This window comes from Carettochelys insculpta, chromosome 8 (assembly GCF_033958435.1).
Source record: "Carettochelys insculpta isolate YL-2023 chromosome 8, ASM3395843v1, whole genome shotgun sequence".
Lineage (NCBI taxonomy): Eukaryota > Metazoa > Chordata > Testudines > Carettochelyidae > Carettochelys > Carettochelys insculpta.
In genome coordinates this window covers 31,423,456-31,442,664 of record NC_134144.1, presented here as the reverse complement: position 1 = coordinate 31,442,664, position 19,209 = coordinate 31,423,456, and the positions used below count along the sequence as shown (strand labels likewise).

Genomic DNA, 19,209 nt, shown 5'->3' with positions numbered 1-19,209 from the left:
CGAAGTTTGGGGCACGTGTAGACATGGCCTAGATGAGCACACTGATCACTGAACTTAACAAATACAAGGCAAGCAGCTCCACATCTTCCACTAGAATAGTAAACTTTGTGGATTGCTTTGGAGCTTAGACAGGAGGCAGGTAGCAGTGTGCATGCCCAGAAGCAGAAACTTCATTGCTGGGTGAGTTTAGGTGCTTCTGACAATCCATACACTGCAGGGGAGAACAAGGGGGTCTGAGCGCCAAAGAATAAGGCTTAGAAATTGATTGTATACAGTATTGCACTATGAAAGTTACGAAAACTTGTGACACACTGGTCACAATATTAAGGGTTGTGTGTAAAGAGTTCTGTAGCTATGCTGAGAATGTTTGTTTTGGAGGCAGTGGCTAAACAAACTGCCTTTAGACAAAGAAAAGTAGATTGACCAATCTGGGTCAAGTTTTATATGCCACAGACAATGAAAAGACATGCTGCTGTATTCCCGCTGAAGCTGAGGGGCAGAGGCAAGGTGGCAGGACCTATCTGCTGAGCTGTCTAAGCTATGTTAGTGAAACAGGAGGAATGGAGGGTGGTCCTCTGACAACAAGCTGCCAGCAGAGAAGCTAGTATGGTATGGGCTATCTTGATGGATTAGATGTTATAAGTCTGTAAGGACTCTGTGCACAGGGTGTGAGAGATGGACTATTTTGGGGGGCTTCTGCTATGGATTATTTTTCATTCCATTTCTATAATAAACTGACAAACATCTTCCACGTAGAGCCTGTTGTGGAACTCTTAGGGGCCAAGTGTAAAACTGGAATGATACCCTGGTGTGAGGCTGCCTAGGCCCAAGGGCATGCTCAGGGACACTGGGAGTTAATGAGAAGGATGCACTGGCACCAAATGTACAACTGAGAGAGAGACATTTGCTACTTGTATAAGTACATAAAACCATAAGCCAGCAAATCACATAGGTAAGCCCCCATATCATTGATAACGTGTGCATCTCCTAATACGTTCACGAAATTAGCATTCTGAATTAGCAAGCAGTGCTAGTCATACAAATGTTATTCTGTTTTTGCAGAGAACTGAGTTACTATTTTAAAACTTATTTAACAAAGCTTTTATTATCTATTAAAAGGTGATGGTCAGAAATAGGGGAAGGATTCTGACAGAGAGCACACTGGGACAGAGCTCAGGGGCAGGAGGAACAGGATGTGAACTGGGTGTAGGAATAGCAGGAGCATTAGTAAGTGAGACAAAGAAGAGGATACAAATAGAACTTGTACAAAATGGGACCAATTCAACATGGGAAACTAAGGGTGAAAAAAATTTGCTGTTATAAAGCAGAAAAAATGAAAAATGTAATGATACAAAAAGGAAGACGAAATAGACAGCAAAAATAAAGTACTAAAGAAAAATTCATAAAGATTAACATTAAGTATAAAGCAAAGCAGAGAGCTCATAAGGAATAATGAGAAACAAACAGAAAGGAAAAGGACAGAGAGAAGCAGACATTACATAGATTGTTTATAATCTGGTCATTCCTGCCAGAAATCAGTTTAATGTGACTTGCAATGTATTCTGCATCTTCATGGTGCAGGATTAATGTTAATACATATGCTATTTCCTGTGATATGTAACTTTGCATGCTGAATTGCAACAGCTTGTGAAAATCTCATGTGACAATTTTTGCCTTGGCCTGAAATCTAGTAGTCTGTTGATAACACAGAACTTCATGCTCTACCAGGACAGAATGTGCAGGCAGCTTTGTGCGTCATTTATTTACTTGGGCAAGAGATATTCTGAATTTCTTAATATAAGAAAACTACTGAGAGAAGGAAAAAACAACTGCATGGCAGGAGCCACCGAAATGAATGCAATAACTGTATAAAGAGGAGGATGGAGGGGGGCCCATAGGCTATGGGGGGGACTTTACATATAAGGAGGGTAAAAACCACTGCAGAGTGAAGAGAAGTAGAGGACTATAGAGAGACAAGGATAGAAGTATAGAAGGGTAAGACAGACACTGTTAAACAAAGAAAGAGGAGAGAGACTTTCAGGCAGAAGTGGTAGAAATGCTTAAATATTTAAGAATTTGAGTCAGGTGCACTTTCTTTATTTAAGCAATAAGACTAGGCCATTCTTCAAAAATGAGAATTTCACCACTTTGATTTTTCTCAAATTTCTAGTTTTCAAAACACCAACACTATTTTTATAATTTCTTGATTTTGGGGGCAGGGAACGGGGAATGCATTTTTAGGCTGGAATAACAGATGTGGGAATAGAAAGGGGATCTTTAGCCAGATACAATCAGTTTTTTTTTTGTTTTGATGTTATTTAAATTTTGGGTTTGCTATGCACAGACGTCTGCAACCTGTGGCTCCAAAATGCATGCGGCTCTTTAAAGACTTTGTGGCTCCCAATGTTATAATTGCAAAGTAAAAAACAAAACAAAACAAAACTGCTCCTGATTATTTTGATAAATGGTGAATGTCTACAAGCCTGAAAATGAATAACTTATATCTAAACAGCAAATGATATGGCTGTCTACACTAGCCCCCTCCTTTTGGTAACAAGTGATTTTGGCAGACGCTAATGAGGCGCTGCCATGAATATCCATAACGGTGGCCACTTCTAAATGCACGCTGCACGTGTAGATGGGGGCATTTTGAAAGGACCGCCTGGACTTCAAAAGCCCCCTTCTTCCCAAAACCAAATGGGATTCTATAATGAGTTGAAGTAATTACAGTGCTTGAGCCACTTCCACTAGACACCTATGCCCTCCCAGCAGAGGGGCAAGAACCCAGGAGTCCTGGCTACCAGCCCTTCCACTCTCTAACCTACCAGACCCCACTCCCAGAGCAGGAAGAGAACACGTCATTGTATCTTCTCTCCTTGTGAAGATACTGGTCCATGTGGTCACTGCAGATGTTTCCACTGGTAGTTATACAAGCTGCACATGGCACTTGGGCATCATGGTCTTCACTGAGGGAAGAGACTCTTGGGTCAGAAAAAGTCTCCTGAATGTACTTGAAGTAACGACAGCACTTAAGTCACTACTGTGCTCTGGGCAGATTGGCACATCAATAGTCCTGATGCAGGGGCAGTCTTTTGGAAAAATGGTTGTTTGTTTTCAGCGGCAGGGGGAATGAGAGCAATGCATTTGGGGATGATGACATCACACACCCACAAGCGCTTACAGTGACACTGACCCAGAAACCCCAAATGCAATGGGGATGAATGAACTGTGGGACAGGTGCCCACAATGCACTGCTGCCACAGTCAAACTTAGGCAATTTAGTTGAGACACACTAAATCGATTTTGTGAGCAGGTGTGGACATCCAACTTCAAATTTATAAAATCTAGTGTTACAAAATGGACTTTAACAAATGTGACTTTATTCCCAAGTCTAGACATAGCCTACATGTCTTCTAAGAGCCCAGTAAGCAGTGGAAGTGCTGGTAATGTGGCCAGACAATATTGACTTCCCATGGTTGCACAGGTGCACCTGGCCCTCATGCTGTCTAGACCTTATGGGCACTAATGGAGCTAGTGGTTGGAACCAGATGGATACAGAGAAGGTGAGAACTGGACTGACTGAAACTGAGGGTGACAAGCCTGAGAACTTAAGACTGGCACTGGATAGGCAAGGAGAATGGGATTAGGAGAATGAGCGAGTAGTAGCAAACAAGGAGTCACTGGTAGGGAACAGAAAGGACAGGCCCAGGGACAGGTTGCAGGGGAAATGTGTGGGAGGGAAATGAGCAGAGGAATCTGTGCCCCCTGGGCACACTTCCCTCCAGAGCCTGGAATGGAACCCAAAATTTCTATGTCCCACCAGTCCTCTATTGTCAGAAAATATCTGTGAAATCCACTGATGACTCATATGGGTGTTAATAGGACGCTACACACTTGGAATTTGCTTTCCAGTGTACTTTTTTAAAAAAACCTAAGAAACACACACAAAATACCTATGTTGAAAGACTATTATTAAGGTTGCAAAGTCGAGCACTCTAAAACTTGGAATACTAGAACTGAGGTTGCCTGTGCAAGCCTAATTCACTTGCCTTGTATGTATACCTTGTGATATAGTACTTAATTACCTATTTTTCCATGAAATCCCACTTGCAACTACTGTCACTCTGTAAATTAGTAAAAGTACTTGAGTCTTAGACAACATGAAATTTGTATATATTGCTCTGCAATTCAATATTTTTAACTTGAAAAAAGAAAGTCACCATGGGCTTTGTCAGAATCATCAAGTTTGCAAATTTAGGCTGTGTCTACATGTGCCCCAAACTTCGAAATGGCCATGCAAATGGCCATTTCGAAGTTTACTAATGAAGCGCTGAAATGCATATTCAGTGCTTCATTAGCATGCGGGCGGCCGCGGCACTTCGAAATTGACGCGCCTTGCCGCCGCGTCCAGACGGGGCTCCTTTTCGAAAGGACGCCACCTACTTCGAAGTCCCCTTATTCCCATGAGCTCATGGGAATAAGGGGACTTCGAAGTAGGCGGGGTCCTTTCGAAAAGGAGCCCCGTCTGGACGCGCCGCGCGGCGGCAAGGCGCATCAATTTCGAAGCGCTGCTGCCACCCGCATGCTAATGAAACGCTGAATATGCATTTCAGTGCTTCATTAGTAAACTTCGAAATGGCCATTTGCATGGCCATTTCGAAGTTTGGGGCACATGTAGACGTAGCCTTAGTGACGTAAGAATAAATTATACGTTATTTTCAAATACGAATATTTTGCTCTAGGGAATTTGTAAAAAGTAAACCTAGTGTTGGTGTTACTATTGCTTCCACTTGATGGCACCATGAATAGCTATTTCTATTTTATTTAATGTGATTCTTAAACAAAGAATGGTTTGAATTCTCTTCCAGCAGTTAGACATTGGTTTGGCACATGTGAGGTGTAACATTCACCCCCACTGCAAAAAAAAAACAACAAAAAAAACCCCTGTAGAACTCTTATTTTGTTAGTCTTTAAAGTGCTACTGGACTGCTTTTTTTGTTTTGATTATATAGCTTTTGTGAGCCTTTAATACCCAATACTATATTCACTCATTAGGTAGTACCGTGACAAACAAAAGTTGCAAAGTCAAGAACTCAAAATCAAGCCACTAGAGGGGGATGAGACATGCTTTTTTTTCCAGTGGGTTTTCACAGTTGCTGACAGCATAGAGATGCTGTGACACAGGAATCCAGGGTTCTATTCCAAGCTTTATGGGGGAATGTGCTGTGATGATTACAGATCATTCTAACCCTTTTCCCTAATGCTTTCTTTTCCCAAAGCCTGTCCTCATCTGTGCTAGTCTCCCTTGTTTCTACACCCCTATGCCTGTCTGCTCCTCAGGCAGGTAGTTTTCTTCTTCTCCATGCTACCTGGGCACCTGCCCTCCCTTCGGGTGCCCAGAGTCACAGCAGCCCAGGCAGCAAGGAAGAACAATTCTTGGTTGGTGCTTAGGCACTACAGTAGTAAGTATCATTAGTACTGAAAGGACACGGCCTGTTTAATTCCAAGCTGGATCATGCTTGATGAGCTCTGCTTGGGCAGAACCCCTTTAGAGAGGTGGGCACACAGCCATATAAGAGTAGATAGAACATGTTTACTGGAGAGGGAACATTCAGAAAATTTTCCTGCCAGCCTCCCACAAGACTCGGCTAAGCATTTGACATGGTGAGATCAGTGTCTTATAATTCAGTTATATTTGAGTGGATTGTCACAGGGGCCACAAAAGGCATCCCAGGATGATCCCCTCTGCCGAATTTCAAGTGACTGCTCCAAAAAGGAGGTGGTAGTTATTAGAATTCTTGAATACTAGCAACATAATGGCCGTGTCTACGCTAGCCCCAAACTTTGAAATGGCCACGCAAATGGCCATTTCGAAGTTTACTAATGAAGCGCTGAAATACATATTCAGCGCCTCATTAGTATGCTGGCGGCCACGGCACTTCAAAATTGACATGCCTCGCCGCAGCGCGGCTCGTCCCAACAGGGCTCCTTTTCTAAAGGACCCCGCCTACTTCGAAGTCCCCTTATTCCCATGAGCAGATAGGAATAAGGGGACTTCGAAGTAGGCGGGGTCCTTTCGAAAAGGAGCCCCGTTGGGACGAGACGCGCGGCGGCGAGGCTAGTCAATTTCGAAGTGCCGCGGCCGCCCGCATGCTAATGAAGCGCTGAATATGTATTTCAGCGCTTCATGAGTAAACTTCGAAATGGCCATTTGCGTGGCCATTTAGAAGTTTGGGGCTAGTGTAGACGTAGCCAATGTGTTGCAAACTCTGGTGGAGTGTCTACCCCATAAAAACAATGAACTGATGAATGTGGATCTGCAAGGCCACTTGTGCTACTTGACTGCACTTGGAAGGTGAGACAGATGTAATTAAAGATTAAGACCAGGTGGGGAAGGAACTGGGGGGCTAGTATAAACATTGTAAGTCTTGGGGAGAAACGCCCTACGTACAGATGGCTGGGGGAGTTGCGTAAAAGAACTATACAGGTCAGCACGTAGACAGTCTAATTCAGACTTGTACACTTACAAATGGCAAACTCCATAACAGAATGTCATCAGGCCTACCTTATTCAACATCATCATAAATGAGCTTCCAAAAGAATAATTGGTACTATTCCGTTTGCTGATGACTGTTCCAGATGGGCCAAACCCTGAAATGTTCGGCAAAAACTCACGAGTCCCAGTGGGGTTAAGGCATGGTTCTGTAGCGATAGCAACTGCAGGTGAAAATAATCAGGTACCAGCATGGAATACTGACTGATCCAACAAGGAAAATAAGCAGCTTCCTCTGTAACTGAGCATTAATTCAGAAGCTACAGCCTAACAGAGAGATGTTCAGCCACAGAGTGCGTAATCTGATTTTCAATCAACTAGACATGATAGCTGATATTTACTACAGTAAACCCTCGATTTAACAGACTAACGAGAGGGAAAGGTGTGTGTTAATGCTGAAAGTCCATTAAATCTGAATCTGCAGGCAGTCCCGGCAGCCTCAGCCACTGCAGCGTCTCCTCCAACCCTGGTGGCCCCAATGGCTCCTCAAGCCCTGGTGGGTCCAGCAGCAGTGGTAGCGGCAGTTCCAGTGTTTCGCCAGCATTTATTGAGGGGGGGAAGTTGGCGGACAGTGTCCGTTATTTCCAAAGTCCATTAAATCGGAGTCTATCAAATCAAGTGTTTACTGTACTTCCATCTCCAATTAATGAACAACCAAGCACAAGTACCTGTGGTCTACATAAAAATGGCTTTCTCATTCCTGAATCAGTTCTACTTTCTATCAGCAAAGTTACAGATACAGAATACCTCTATTTGAAACACAGTTATAATTCTTATTGTTCCATAATATTTTTAATCTACTAGAATAGCACAAAGCATATACTTATGGTGCTACCAACAATTGAAGGTTCATTTCCTATCCGAATTACAGCACAGAGATTCCAAAAAAGCAAAATACTGTTTTAAGTTATTACATGGACATATAACCTTTATGCATTTTAAATGTGAACATCACTTGATAATACAAAGTCCAGAAGCAGAATCAACACAAATTATTTATTCTTGAGTATTCATAACCTCTGTGATATTGCTAGGTCTAGAGAGTACAGCACAGGTTCAGTATTGTGAACAGAAGTATTAATCCACAAGCACAACTTCAGTTACGTTGACCATAAAGAAAACCACCATTACCAAATTAGTCACAACCAAATCTTTATCTCACAGCTCAGAGACCATCCACAGTTTCCCATCCCCCTCAACTGGTGACCAGGAGTCCAGTTTTTGACTGAAACACCCTGGCAGCTCTGGTCAGCACCATCAATCAGGCCATTTAAAAGTCTGTTCATCAGTGCTGCGGAGCCAAGGCATGTTAGTCCCTACCTGTCCTGGGGCACCGTGCTGTGCTTCAGAAGCAGCCAGCAGGTCTGGCTTCTAGGAAACTGGCCACAGCGCTCTCTGCATGATCCCCCACCCACCCATCCACCCACACACAGACTAGGAGCTGGACCTGCTGGGTGCCTCCAGGGTACAGCACCAGAACAGGCAGGGAGCACGGAGCAGCCCAAGATAAGCTCAAGTTCCAACCCCCTTCCCAGCCCTGAACCCCCCAAATTTGGATCCCATTCTTGCACCCCAGAGGCTGCAACCTCAGCCAGAGCACTTACTCCACACACCCCCACCCCAGTGAAAGTGACTGAGGGTGTAGGAGAGCAAGACACAGAGGAATGGGGAGCGTAGTGAGGGGGTGGGCCTAAGGAAAGTGTGGGATGGGGTGGGATCCTCAGGGAAGGGATGGAGCGAGGGTGGTCAGGTTGGCAAACCTCCACCTCCAAAAAGTCAGCATTTGACCAAAAGAACAATTTAAGTACTTTGTATCGACATGGAGAACATACTTAGCTAGTGTCAAAACAGTGGAAAATTAACTGGACAAATCTGACAAATGCAATGTGCTCTACAGAACAGTGTCTATATCAAAGCTAATATAACCATTTGTCAAATATCTCTCTATCTTTCCTCTTTCAAGCTAGAGACCTAGAAAACAACAATTATATGTGCTAATATCCTGAATCATATATTTGGGTCTTTCAAATGCAAAACAGAAATGCAGTCCCATCAGGCCACTCAAAAATGCTAGTTGAGCACAAAGAACATGAGATCTCCAATTATAGCTCAAACACTTCCACTTGTGATCAGACCGGGCCTTTGCTCCCTATTTGGATTTCCCAACCCACAATTTTAAAAAAATGAAATGTTTTCATCTACACTGCCAAGAAACAATTTGTTGTTAGTGATCAAATTTTGGCCGATGCTCATAAAATAAATTATTTTATTTGGCTAAGCATAAAGATCATATGCCCACGTGGTAGTGGGGAATATAAAATCCATGTAATGTATAACTCTTGCAATCAGTCTTTAAATAGAATATATTTTTAACTTCTCCAGTTTGTTATTTGGAGTCTTCTTGTCAGAACGCTGCACAGTAGAGAACATTAGCCTGCTTTAAGTCTGTTAACTTCCCCAAGATTGGAACTGGCAGTCATGGATGATGTGTTCAGGATAAAGCACCATTCCTCAAAGTGTATCTACCTACTATTCGGAAAACCAGTGGGATTTGCAATTATTCCTGGAGCTCTGCTGTTTTTGAAGTTCATATTAAATATCTGTTGTTTCAACTCAGAATTCACATGAAGTTTCCATCTCTTATCAGTTATAACTGTGATGTTCAGCCTCAGCTCTCAGGTTCCACCATGCATCTGTGACAACTGCCATTTTAGCTAACTCAGGGGACTGAAACTGGTGCTTCCAAAGCTAAAACACTGAGTCTCTTGAGGTAAGCAACAGACTTTGAGACTCATGGCTGCGACAGACTCTAAACTTTCACTGATCAAACAAATGGGGTCACAACAGCCACTGGCCAGTGGGCTATATGTGCTTTACACAGAGTTCCAGAGGAAGTGGAAAGTTCCAACTTCTCTCTAGTGCCACAAAGTGATTTGGCACTTCTGCCTTCAAAACCAGCTCTGCCTATGGAAGAGACCCAATGGGGGAGCACCTCTTATTTACCCATGCCTCCTTCCTCAGGAAGTCAGAACTGCCAGGAAGAGAAGCCATCCCGCAAGCCTCCTCTTGATATACATTTGCTCATGAAGTCAGCCATTCACACCCAACCTCTTATAAAGCCATACGCCTCCCCACCCGCCTCAGGCCTAGTCTATGCTGTGAGGTGCTGTCAAGCTACTTCAGCTATGCTATTTGCAGTGCTTTTTTTGTGCCAATACTGAGTACTGGCACCTTGGCAGCCCCAGCCGCAGGATCCCTGGCCAGGAGTTGGGGGGACCCCCAGCAGCCCAGTGGCAGCTGTGGGAACCCCGGTGGCGGGAGGAGGAAAGCCAGCCGAGTACTGGCTCCCCTTTTGTTTTTACAAAAAAGCACTGGCTATTTGCATGGCTTAAGTCAACACACTCACCGCCATTGAGCGTGGTAAGGTCAGTGGGGCTGCTCTCCTTTCAATGCCGACTACTCTTCTCTTTTTGGTGGAGTACCAGCATCGATGGAAGTCAGCTCAGAGACCGATTTATCACATCCACATCAGACACAACTAGATAAATAGCCGTAAATCAACTGTGGCAGTGCCAATCCCCGGTTCAGTGTCAGAGGAGGAAGGTAGTGGGCACCTCACTTGCTAACATGAGCCCCTTCCTTTGAAATGGAGCATATCTCCTTTGAGCTTCTGAGTCCTTCCAGACCACACTGCCAGTTGCAGAGGGTATGCTGATTTGCACCTGTAAGGAGTAACTGTAGTTGCTGCTGTTAAACGGGGATGCTGTAAGCTGGCGGAGTGTGGAGGCAGTAGAGTAAGTAGGAAGCTTTTAGTTTGTTTACCTCTACAAAGGAAGGATTAGAGTCAGTTTATGCCCTTTCGGTTTGGCATTTGGGAGAGCAGTAACTGGGAGTCTCGTCAGGGAGGTAGGTGGAACTGGTTTTGATCATACCATTTTCGTGGCAATGTCAGTGGAAAGGATAATCATGGAATTTATTTAGATGTTCTTGTATTGGAATTAGCAAATTTAAAATATAATTTAGTTTCTGTAGGAAGAGGTATAAAGCTGCCAGCTGAAAAGATAAGTTTTGTCGACAAACTCTCGACAGAACACATTAACCTTGTAGACGCTCGGCAAGTTTAGTCGACAAAAGCCCAGTTTAGTCAACAGAAGCTGCTTGTGGCCCCCGATTGCTCAAAGTTGAATCAAAGCAAGCTGTGGTTGAGGCAGGAAACATGAACCAAAGGGATGACTAAGATAAAGCTCCTTCAGGGAACAATAGAGGAAGCTATTAATTGAAAAATACCCCTGGCAAGCTTTAGTCTTCCCAGACTGAAACCTGGGATCAAGATTGTATTGCCAATTCTCATGTCATATGTCATGGTAATTATTTTCTTAAAACCCCAGCCCCTGGAACCAACTGGGTATGTGATGATTCCAGCCTTCATTCTAAAAGGAAAAGGTAAGAGCTTCAAAATGTGACCCAAATGCTAAAGATCCTTAACGTTCAAAAAGCAGAAGGCAAATAAAAAGAAACCAAACCTATTTTTTAAATAATTTCATGATTTTGGTGAACCTGACTCATGATTTTTGAATGCTGGGGTTGGCCATACCGGAGATTCCAGGGAGGGGCTTGTGTGTGTTGCCAGCACCTGTTCAATGCATGATGATAGGGATGCAAGGAGAGAGAAGACCTACTTGCAGCATGGCAATTTGCTTCTCACAACCTAGAGATGGAGGTAATTGGGCTGGACGTAGCTTATCAATGCACTCTTGGGAAAGAATCCACTGATTTTTTAGTCAAGAGAAAAGAACCATCTGGGCCTTGGGATTTTTTTTTGGCAGGGGGGTTGGGACATTCTAATGTATGCTTTTGCTCTGGCACCATGCAGCTTTTGCAGTGAATAAATACAGCTTTGTTTGGAAGACATCGGTTGAGAGTCACTTTAACCACTGTCACGCTTTCAGGGGAGAATAACTTGCAGGTACAAAACCCAGTTGGGCCTACTGGACTAACAGGGATGATAAACAGAGCACTGTAACTGAAAGATCCAGGAAGCCACAGCTCAAACCCAGAAAAAGATGAAGGTAGAGATACCTGTCCTCAAAGGAGTGCTCTCAAGAGGGACAAAAGGAGGTCTGAAGCACAGCTTGCTCTGTAACTGCAAAACTAGCTGTATAAAAATTCTATTCGCTATTTATTTTTTATACAGGCGAGGAACATCATAATTTTTATTCTCCTCCCGCCCCCCCACCATAAAACCCTTATTTTTACACCAAAGTAGGCAAGTGGCTTCTTAATTTACATTAAGAATCTGCAAGATTGTATTCTGGCAACTTCTGTTCAAGGACTCTCACTCCTATAATTTCCGGTGCGAACATCTTTGTTTTGCTAAATGGATAGGGGTAAACATTCAATGCAGTAAGTTTCCAGACAGACTTCACTAATTACTCTGCTCACACACAGTTTTTACAAATCATCCAAATATTAAATGTCCTTATTGGTGCCTCTGCCTGTAATCACTAAACTATGCCAAGGAAATTCTTTCATTGCACAATTTCAGTTATTCTGTCACACTTGTATAAAGCATGCAACACTCTTCTGTTGCTAAATCTTTGGCCGTTTTTCATTATTATAAATAATGTGATTATTTCTGACAGCTCAAATCTTGTTGTGGCTTTAAAAATGTAATTATATTTATTTTAAAGTCTACTTAAATGTTTGCCTGCCAAGAGAATAGGGTGAAGAGAATTGTCATTAGCAATTTAATTGGCTAATTTTCTTAAATGTTCACATAATTGAAGCTGGTTAAGTTTTGGAGTCTAATCTGGCTGTACAACAATTTAGATCCTGGTTGACTAACTTAGTGTCAGAGGTGATCTGACAAGTTGTACCTCATGTTCTGTGGTCTTTCACTAATAGTATGACACTTCACAGCATCCAAAACCAATTAGAGCGTTCTGAAATCTTTCATAAGGACAACAAACATTTTCTTCTACAATTAACATTCCGTAAAGTAGGCTGATTATGTTAAATGATGAACAAAACAGGGAATTCTGTTATGTTGTGGAAGTGCAGCAGCACCAAAATGTCATGAACAATGAATTTTTACCCTCTCTTTCAAAAACGATTCTGGACACAGATGCCAGCTAGTGATACAACAGCAAAAACAATTCATTACCCATTTCTTTTGATGAAGTATTACAACATAAGGTCGTAATACTGGAGGTTTTTCTGGGCACCGCTGAGAGGGCCAAATGAGGGCAAACTGCTTAAAACTGCTGAAGGCAATGAAAATGTTAAATCTGAAGAGACTGGTCTCCAGGCTAACAGTAAATGCCTGCATATGGACGACTGTGACCAATCTACAGTATTGAGTGGGGTGAGAAAGGGCTTAGTCCAGATATTTCCTAGTCTAGTAGGGTTGAGAATTTGGACTATGTGATTATCTTTTCCTTTTGGTAACTACTCTTACTTTTTGCCTATCACTTAAAATCCATAATTTGTCATCACTAACCTATTCTTGTGTTTGTCCTTAACAGTGAGTTTGACTGAAGTGCTTGGTAAATCTGCTTAGGTTACAAAAGGTGGTGTATGTTCACTTTCCATTAAGGAAGTAGTGAACAAATTAATAAGAGTACATTGCTCAAGAAAGGGACTTGAGCAGTGAGAGACTGTATAATCTGATGGTACAAGGTTGGAACCTGGGTGGTGGGGTTAGTTGGTGTATTTCTCTGTAACTCACGAGTGGCACTAGAAGCATTGATGAAATCTGGCTGGGTGTGGGGCTCAACATGTGATTGTACTGAGTGGTAACAGCAAATCCCTGGAGGTGCTGCTTGTTACCAATAAGGCATTGTGAGAGACAACCCAGATCACAGAGCCAAGGAGGCACAGCAGTCCCACAGTCCCAGATTGCATCTCACAGATCCCAGCCCAGGAACACGTATAGTCACATTTTAATGATTTGGGAGGAAAGTTTTCTGTCCAGTCTGGTTACCTATGATGTGGGGGGGAGGAAAGAACTCAACATGACTCACAGGCTGAGTGTGTAGGTTTGACAGAAGGCAGGTGGGGAAACCCTCTATGTGTAAAGAATATCTGAGATGGAAATTAGTGAATATGGGGCATCATGGTTCCTTTTACAGTCACTTCTCAGAATAGAAACACATTGAATGACCTGCCCAAGGGCACACAGCGAGTCTGCATGACAATCAAGCCATACAGGTTTAATTACCATTTTCAAATAAATGGTAGATCAACGGTTGATCTGATTGGTTAGCACAGTGATTTGCTAAGTAGTTTTCAAAACCCTTCAGTAACAGACAGCCACAGCATCACTATGCCAGCTCAAAATACTCTTGATGGCAAGAACGGCTGTATGAACATTTCATTCTGCTCCAGGAAAATTGAGAGATTCATAAGAGATGTGAAATGCTATTACTAACAAAAATCATTCCTTGGAGTTATTCTGGAGAATAGCTATTGCTAACTGAGTAGCCTAAATATCTGACTTTCTCACAACCCTTCTGGAATTTTACTACAATGAGAACATTAAGAGAGTCCATGGTCAAGGTAATTTTAAAAATGAAAATACTGAAGAGCCAAGCAGTAAAGAAGAAAGCAGAGTTGTTTTCCTGTTAATGTTCCCAGATGTCCTAGTGGACTTAATGCTATTAAATTCTGTACAACACCTGTCAGGAAAGGGTATTGATTTCCCATGTTTAGTGTGACACAGTCATTTGTAATGTATTTACAACAGCTAGGCCTATTCCCACAAACTGCCAAACATGACAGTAAATAGTCCCCACATGATCTCAAGCAATGGCGTATAAACTGCAGCTTTCAGTTTGCAGCTGGCTTGTGGTTCCTTTGCGTTTGCAGATCTTACTGTACTCATAAATGAAAGCTTAAGCTCCAGTTCTTACGACACTGTGAAGAAAGCACTCTTAATATAAACCCATGTAATGGTTCCTTTCTGAGTCTGTACTCAGATAAATGGGTGGCAGGCCAGGAAACCCCAGAGCTCCTGGCATCTATGGGCGGTGGGGCTCCCAGTTGTTCCCAACCACCACAGGCAGTGTGGGTGCTCTGGAACTTGCACATGGCGGGGGGGTGGCCCACATTGGGAACCACATGGAGGGACCCTGCAGCATTGAGCAGACCCCCAAGAAGACATGGGGACTCTGCAATTCAACATTTTGTCATGCAAATTACAGATGATCTCGGGTATAAACCTCTTCTGCAGGTTGGGTCTGTGGGACGGGTGGGGGCATTAAGGCTAAAGGAGTTTGCCTAGAGTTCACGTTAGGGGGGAGCCCCATATTTCTTTTCTCTTTCTTATAGGTTTGTTTCTCTCGTGCCCTTCAAGGCGGCACTAGAAACATTCAAGGGAAATCTCTGAAAAGGGAAAAAATGGACAGTGACATTGCCAGTGAGAAGTCTGATGTTGTGAACTGCATGGCATGTGCCATGTTTGTCTTCCTCCCAGACAATAGAAAGGATTTTCTACATACCAAGTGCAAGCTGGTAACCATTTTGGAAGAGAAGGTTAGAGGACTTGAGGCACAAATATCAACCCTCAGGTCCATCACAGAGGGTGAAAACTTTCTGGATAGAAGGCACCACATAATGCTGCAGGAACAGCAGGCTACTCAAAACAAGGAAGAGAACTGGAAGCATATTACCTCCAGGGGGAGAAAACCAATTCACATCTCTCCAATTCCAGTGGAGTTAAGTAGCCACTTTCAGCCTCTCTGCACAGGTGATACAGAGGAGATAGCTGGGGCTGATACCTCACAGGGAACGGATCAGAAGGAGACCTCATGGTTTGTAAGGCATGGGATACGCAGTCCTAGGGATGGGGGTTCTACGACCACCACCCCTAAGAGAAGAAGACGGGTGGTGGTGGTCGGGAACTCCCTCTTAAGAGGGACAGAGTCATCCATCTGCTGTCCAGACCTAGAGTGCCAGCAAGTTTGCTGCTTGCTGGAAGCTAGAATCCGGGATGTTACAAAGTCTCTGCCAAAAATCATTAAACCTGCAGATTATTACCCCTTCTTACTCTTCCACGGAGGAACCAATGATACAGCCAAGAGAGATCGTGATGAGATCACGGCGGATTATGTAAGCCTAGGAAGAAAGATCAAGGAATACGGAGCACAAGTATTCATAAGTAAAGTACCTGTTTAACGAGGGATGAGTGTAATCACTTTTGAGGGGTTAAATTTTGAATGACACATTTCTGAATTGGACTATTTTTTCTACATACTTCAGAAAATCCTAGTAAGTACTATTAGCAATGTAACACATACTCAGGAAGGCAAGCATTGTTTCCTGAAGTTGCATGCAACCATCATGCAACACAGCAAAACCATCATTTACTCACCTAACTTGCTTCCTATTTGCCTAGTGACTTCTAATGCACCCAGCCTAGGCGTATTGAAGTCTTTTCCACATCTTGCCTTTATCAACGTAGACTGGTGGGATCTTTCTCTCTACAACAGTTAGGCTGATGGGGGTCAGTGATTGTCTCAGGCTACATCTACACTAGACATAGAAGTCAATTGACAATATGCAATTCCGGCTACACCAATGCAAATGTGAGCATTTCTCCCTTTGACATTCCTTACTCCTCGCCTCTCGTGAGCAGACGTTGACCCTGGGAGCATCATTCTGCATGTGCATGAAATGAACTCTGGAAGATTGATCCTAAGCAGGTGAATCTTCCGCTGTAGTGTGGCTCTAGCCTCAGTTTTCCCTCTCCTTTTTAATTCCTTCACAGCTGAATACTTCCATAACATAAAGGAACAGCCCTTTTTTGTCTATTTTACCTTAGATCTAGCTGCCTTAGTGTGTGGCTCCAAGAATAAGACCCCCTAGGGTGGATGTCTATGTGATTATAACAATTTACAGAAAACAAATTAGCGGAAAAGGGAAAAAAAATTACCTGTGTAGTCACTGGTGTAGCAAATGGTTTTGAAGGGAGTAGCCCTAAAATAATCCTAGATGAAAAAAGACCCACAAAAATGGGGTAGGAGTTAGATGGAGCTATTAGACTGAGTATTTGAAATTCTCTGAAGGAACAGGTTTCATGTTATTCTAGATAAAAACCCTAGTGAATGAACCATACCAACATGTCATAAGCTTCACTATAGAAGCTGAATATGCAGTGTTTACTGTGTGCACACAGTACAAACAAACAAATCTTGCTCATCATCTTCCCCTGCATAATCCCAATGCAGTCAAAAGACATATTTCTTTTCAGAATTCTAAGTAAAATCAGAATTTAGACTGAATGGGAAATGGTCCAGAATTCTCCAGCCCCTGCTTTGGTCCTTTAAGTCTAAAAGGATGTCAAGGCTAGAGCAAACTGAGCCCTTAGTTTCAATGAATGTGTGACTGCTGTTATCCTATAAATTTCCTTGATGCAACAATTTGTTTTGATGTAACACCCAAAGACTATTTGGAAAACTAAAAATAGACAAAAAAAAAGTATTCAGTATTCTAAATTACATATTTTCAAACTGTTGCTAGCATAAGTCTCTTACCTGACATGTGATAAGTATGACTACTAATGTCTAGAATGGACAAAGATTATACCAGGACAACGCCAGAAATACAATCAGGTTAAACTCTTCCTCAACCATATCTAGTCCCACTACCATTGCTGATACCATAACAAAGTTGCATGCTAAACCATGCAGACTGTTCTTTCAAAATCTCAAATACTGTGTAGCTTTCTGAGTGTTTGTAATTCCTTACAGGTTGCTACTGCCTGAGGAAACTCCAGAGCACAGAAGATTTGAACAGAATTGTGTAACAGATCAAGCACAGAGGCAAAGATACCTCATTAAATCTAAGCTCTCTATATAGGGCACTATTTAGGGATACTGCCAATTATGTTTTCATTTATCTTTCTTTAGTCTATGTGTGAAAAAGCTACTTTAATGTATTGCTGAAGAGCTCTGACATATGGTCTTAGAATTCTAATGATTTTTAAATGAGTAGTAAAAAATAGTACAAGGGAGAAAATAAGAAATAAACAAATTACACTGATTTTACATGACTTCCAATAGCCAAAAAAACTGAACAAATATACAGTCATGTGCATATTGTTAGCTAGATAACAATGGAAATATTTTATGGTTAACCTCCTCTATCCTTCACTCCCTCTGTTACTGATTGTTTTGCTCACTTGTTCTGTCTTGTTTTAAATTAGAACATTTGTGTCCAAATTTAACAGGTCAAAACAGTATTTGCCAGAACCCGAACAGAAGAGCTGAAAGTCAGCTCAAATAGGCAGAAGATTAAACAATAAAACTGGGGGGAAATTAAAACCAGTAAACAAAATGGGTACATTTACATCTGGAGAGGAAAACGAACGAGACTGAGAGCAAACTCCTGGTTCACAAAACTGATGTCATGCAACTTATCTTCTGGACTGTCTACATCTTCTGTCAAGGAGGTACCATAGCCAATAATCTCTCAAATACAGAGAAACAGCTATTTATCCATGTTTCTGATATAAGGCATCTAGCAGCTATTATCAATTGCAAAAACAGCAGCTATTCCTTCCTCTCTCATCTTTAAATTGGCTGGATATTAAATCGGCATTTTTCCTCTTGGATTCCCATAAGATTCCATCATATAAACTTACCTCAGAATGGCAATAAGTTTCTAATTACACCCCAGACACACCAAATCAAAAAGATGTTGATGCTACTGACTGACATTATTCATATTAAAATCCATACTGTTATCCTCATTAGTTACACAGCAGAAACTTATGATGAATCCCTGTTTTCAGCAACAATTTTATTGCTGTGTACTGTAATCAATATTTATGTTGTATATTTCTTATTAATAACGAACAAAAACACTGAATTTTAACAGGAGACATGCACTTCTGTACTCACTACACACACTTACTAGAAATAATTTTTGATTTATGCAGTATTTTGCATACTTTAGTTTGTTTTCTAATTCATTTAACTCATGTCATATCATTCTCCATTCTGGAAACCATCATTACTTATTCAGGAGATAAGCCAAGGAAGCAGGAATTTTTCTTTACAACAGACTTTATTATTTATCCTGAAGCAAATACAGTACTTTCTCTTATTGTCATTCCACAGTAACACTAACATATATATTACACTACTAATGGCACAACTGGGCTGCAGCTACGCTAGCAAGTTCTTTTGAAAGGTTTTTTGAAAGAAGGGGGCTCTTTCAAAAGATCCAGTGGAGCATCTACACACAAAAACTGTTCTTTCAAAAGTAAATCAAAAGAATGCAACATTCCTTTCAAAAGCACTCTTCCACTCCCACTTCAGAAAGAACACCCCCTTTGAAAGCTTCTTTCAAAAGAAAACAAGTGTAGACACTCCGCAGGCCCTTTTTTTCAAAAGAACAGTCCTCATGGGACCTGATTTTTCGATCCCTGGCCTGTTCTTTTGAAAGAGCACGGACTGTGTGGACACTCTCTTTTGAAAGAGCAGATCACTCTCTTGATCCGCTCTTTTGTGTGTGGACTCATTCTTTCGAGAGAAGTTCTTTTGAAAGAGATCTTCCGGAAGGGCTTCTTTCACTAGAACTCTGTAGTGTAGACTTAGACCTGCAGAATACTCAATATTTTCACTCCTTCACTGCATTCTTTTTCAAGTAAATGA

The 19,209-nt window shown here is 42.1% G+C and overlaps 1 protein-coding gene across 2 annotated transcripts in view; it reads right to left on the bottom strand.

The window, feature by feature from the left end:
• The window catches only part of PDE11A (phosphodiesterase 11A), a 245,113-nt gene that overhangs the window by 178,932 nt on the left and 46,972 nt on the right, over positions 1-19,209 (bottom strand). The gene's annotated exons all lie outside the window — the stretch shown is intronic.